We start from the raw sequence: 4,653 nt of genomic DNA on the forward strand, positions 1-4,653 counted from the left end.
CCTAATTTCTGCTTTTCTAACTCAAACATTAGGTATAATTTCCTATAAATGAGGTTTATTGGCCATAAATTCCAAAAAAACTGTAGAACTAAAGTTGATATGTTAGTGTTATATAGTGTTGAAAACGTCAAAAAAAGTTACAAATATGGGACAAAAACATAATAAAATGTTAAAAACATTGATTAAAAAGCCTCAACAAAAATGTTGATTTTCAATTTCGACGTGAAGACAACACAAGGGGTTAAGATCTCTGTAAAAAAAAAAAAAAAACTAGTTAGAAGACCTTGAGTTGGGATTTTTTCACTCTTACCCAAAACTATGACCTCTCCAAACATTTAAGTGTCTTCAGTTTTGTCTCCATTGGACTCGTCTCCTGCAGCCGTCCCTCAGACCTCCAGGCTGCAGCTTCTCCTCAGATCGTTATAAGGAAAGTCTTCCTCTTCCGGCAACCATTAGTTGATCCTGAAGTCCAGATTCAAGCACACATCAAACACCTTTAAAATCAAAAAAATCAAGTATTTCTACATCGGAACATCAGCCACTGCTATGCACCTTAAATCTATTTATTTTTTTTAAACCCTATAAATTAAGAAGACATTGGTGGTTTTTCGTTTACTCCACACTGTTTTGTCCTGCCCTGTTGCTGTGGTTTGCAGAAGCACAGCGAACTCTTGCTTTTCTACCTTTAAAATGTATTTTTCTTGGTCCTCACTAAACATCTATTTATTAGTTTCATTTTTAATTGGCTACACAAATAATCTTAGCCCCAAACTCTTTAGCTAAGCCTCACTTTTACTCTCTTTACCTAGAGTTTAAAGGGGCGCTATGCAGTTTTGGACGGAGCCATATTCTTCACTTTTTGCTCACGGGTTCCTCTACTTCCTCTACCTCTACTTTTTACTCCGTGTCCTTCCAGCCAATGACGATTGAGAATGTTCAGTGGCATTGATGTGAGAAACATTAAAACAACCTGATGAATTTCAGAGGGTTTTACACTTAAACGACTTTTTGCTCTCAGACATTTCCAGCCTGACTATCTTCAGCATCAGCTGGCGAGAAGCTCTTCTGTCTCCTTTGTACCGAGTTGAATTGATTCGTGAATAAAAGGCAGAGTTAAATTGTTTGATAACCTTTGTGTAACCCAACATAACCTTAAGAGTGTCAGCCACTCAAGTATAGAGGGACAGAGTTAATGAATGAGTCGGTGGAAAGACAATCAGTGAAATAAGATGAGAGGAAGGTGAGTAAAATAAAGAAAACTGGAAAAAGACATGATGAGAAAAGTTTAAATTTTCCTGTGTTGTATGATTATTTAAAACACAACCCATCACTTCCATTAAAGTAAACAATTACTATATTATAGTTGTTTTTTAACTGTCAAACTGAGTCACATACACATCCCTTGCAATGTGAACTTTGTGAATGAATTATGAATGAAAACCTCAGCAGCATCCCGTCTCATTTACCTCTCCTCACCTGGTTTCCTGCCAGATCTCCCAGCATCCTCTCTGCCCAGCTGATTAGAGGCCCCCTTCCTGTAACCGAGGACAAGACAAGGACAGCACCCTCTCCGCCTGCCAGGAACGCTCTCAGACCCGGCTCGCTGTGGCCGAGGCCGAGGCTGCAGCTCCATGGAGACGATGGTCTAGTCCTGGGAGGAGAAGGTGGGTCAGAATCTCAGAATCTCATTTTAGACGTGGTCTAATGAGATAACCCCAAACCTCTGTTGTTTTAGCTGGGAGCAGCATAGTCAGTCTTAGTTTTATTTTGTAGGGGTGCCCCCTCTAATCGGTTATTTTGGTCTTAGTCGCCTAAGATTTCTTTACTCTTTCACTACTTACTAGTCATTTTTATTGCTTTTTACTTGCTGCATGACCTGCATTTCCTCCAAGAAACTTATTTCTGGTAAACACGAGAAACGCAAGCGGTGCTTTTGCATGACTCTTTGAGGAGAACCTCGGTTTTACAGATCTGTCGATTCAGTCAACAAATCGATTCGTTAGATAGATCTTTTACTGTCATTGCATAGATTTACACAACAAAACTCAGTGGGAACGATCCAATTTTCAGCATTAAAATATTGGATAAAACATAAACGTGTGCACACACACACACACACACACACACACACACACACACACACACACACACCTCATTCATGCCTATGATCACATACACATGATTACCCACACTATAAATAAATACTCTAGAAGTACACATCTTACCCATGATAAAGATTATAGATAGACCATGATATAGTTGACAAAATGATGTTTTGGTGATCTGAGATTATTTTGTTACACATTCTGTTTCTAAAAGCCAAGAATGAACTTCCCTTTCTAAGCTGTGTTGACGGTACGTCTCGAGATGTCTTCACTAGAGGGCGTCACACAGCAGCCGTAGAGGAAACTCTGAAATTTCTTTAACTGGACTCTAAAAACCTTTTACTCTTTTTTTGTCTCGGCCACTGAAGGCAAAGTTCAAGTGTCTGCGGTTAGAAAGAAACTCTCTTTTTTCCTCTTTTCTCTTCAATTGAAAGTTCACTGACTCCTGCTCTCTCTCTCCCTCTCTCCCTCTCTCTCTCTCTCTCTCTCTCTCTCTCTCATATCTGTCCTTAAACCTCCTCTGCCTTTGTCTCTCTTTGTCCTCCAGTTCTGAGATCCGTCCACTGCTTCTTTAATCAGTCTGTCTCACATCTACACACTGAAGACGTAGTTAGTCAACACACATGTCAGCTACACAATCAAATCAAATAAAAGCCTTGGTGAAGAAGGGAAGTTTATGTTGCTTTAAGCATGCATGAAAAGTAATGTCTGCATCGGACATATCTGTCCTTCCCTCTATTCTCCCGAGGCCGTGTTCACACTGGAACTAGAGAAAGTTAAGAGCTCGATAACGAGAACTGCAAAGCAAACTTTTAGTTGTAAATCACAGACAATTAGTTTAAACTCCGATGTATCCGTGGAGGCAGTTATCTCCCGCTGCCTTTGTCTAGACTCACATCTGCTTCTTGACCTTTGTGGTGCGTCTGTCTTTTGTCTGTCCCCCATCTCCATTGTCGCGTCCGCTCTGTAATGAGTGCCATAAATGTCATCAGCTTCAAATAGAAGCTGAAAGCGTCATCTCCAGAAACAGTTTGAGCCTCCCGCGGCAACTCGGATTCAGTCATTTCATGGAGAACGATGAAGAACAAAACACAATATATAAAAAGTAGTCCCGTTGCTAAAGCTTCTTGTTTTATACGAGCTGCAATCAGTCTTTTTTGTTGTGTTTTTCAGGATAATCCTGCTCGTCTCTAAGCTGCTGTCTCTACTGATCACCTGACTGTCTGCACGCTGCCACATGTAAGTCTGTTTATTTGCTCTTTGAACTCATTAAAATGCCTTTTTTCTACCAGCAGGCTCTTTTATTTGTGAATTTAGGTTCTCATTTAGGTTCTCATTTAGGTTCTCATTTCGGTTTCCAACAAAGTAAACTTCAACACGTTTCCCGTGATACGGAAGGCAATTTAAAAAGGCATTAACCCTGTCTTTTTCACCAGGTTTACACAGCATGAGCTTAACCAACTTTGGAATTATCCAACAATTAAACAAGTAGTCCTTTAGTAGAAATTTAGGCCTCAGGCATCTCCAACAGTGCTCATTAAATAACAATAAAAACACACACACACACAAGTCAAAGCAAAATCTAAGTCTAAGACAAAGGAAAAAATAGTACTAGTTAGAGCTAAAATACCAAAAAATATGATATGATACAATAAATGTGTTTTGACAGTATTGCAAATGAATAAAACTGAATCTAAAAAAGAAATGAAATATATTATATATGCATAATGAGAAGTAAACATATAGAAAAAATAGGGTCCAGGTTTAAAAAAAACAAAATGACCCTTTTAACATTTAGATGCAACAATGTGATTGGCTCACGTAGATCACGGTGAAATCGGTTTGGTTTAACTAAAGAGAGTGAGTGTCCAACATCAGCTGATCATGTTGGGAAGGAGAGAGAGAGAGAGAGAGAGAGAGAGAGAGAGAAGTTTTCCTGAATGAACTTATGCTCCACTAGGAAAAGTCAAGATATTTAGGAAACCAGAAACCAGCACGTTCACGCAATCTAAGAAGCAGAAAGATAAAAATCAGGAGATGGCGAGACTTGAGTTGCTAACCAGCTGAGTAACCATGGGGACTGCCATGGCAACCAAGTTCCCTTTCCTATTCAATAGAGCATGGCTGTGGTGGATGGTGGGAGTTATCAGTGCTGCAATGCAACACAATACAATGCACTTCTCAAGCTGGATCTCAGGTGAACTGCAGGTGTGTGTACATCATTACACCATGACACACACACACACTAAAGAACCACTTTAATCGCATCTTATGTGGACGGTTGGGGTTTTATTCAAACATTCAAACTGACCTTTCAGTCACATGTTGCTTTTCCAGGCATTATCGCTCTAACTGAATTGACCTTTGACCCTGATCTGCGATGCCCGGCCCAACGTGTCTCCCTGCTAAATGTCATCCTGAGACTATGTGAAGAGAGCTCAGGCTCATACTGATAGGCCCATTTATGCTTTTTCCCTTTCCCTTATGGTGTTATAGATCTTTATTGTGCATGTTATAGACACACAAAGTAAAACAAAAGCCCAAAGTA

This window comes from Etheostoma cragini, chromosome 14 (assembly GCF_013103735.1).
Source record: "Etheostoma cragini isolate CJK2018 chromosome 14, CSU_Ecrag_1.0, whole genome shotgun sequence".
Lineage (NCBI taxonomy): Eukaryota > Metazoa > Chordata > Actinopteri > Perciformes > Percidae > Etheostoma > Etheostoma cragini.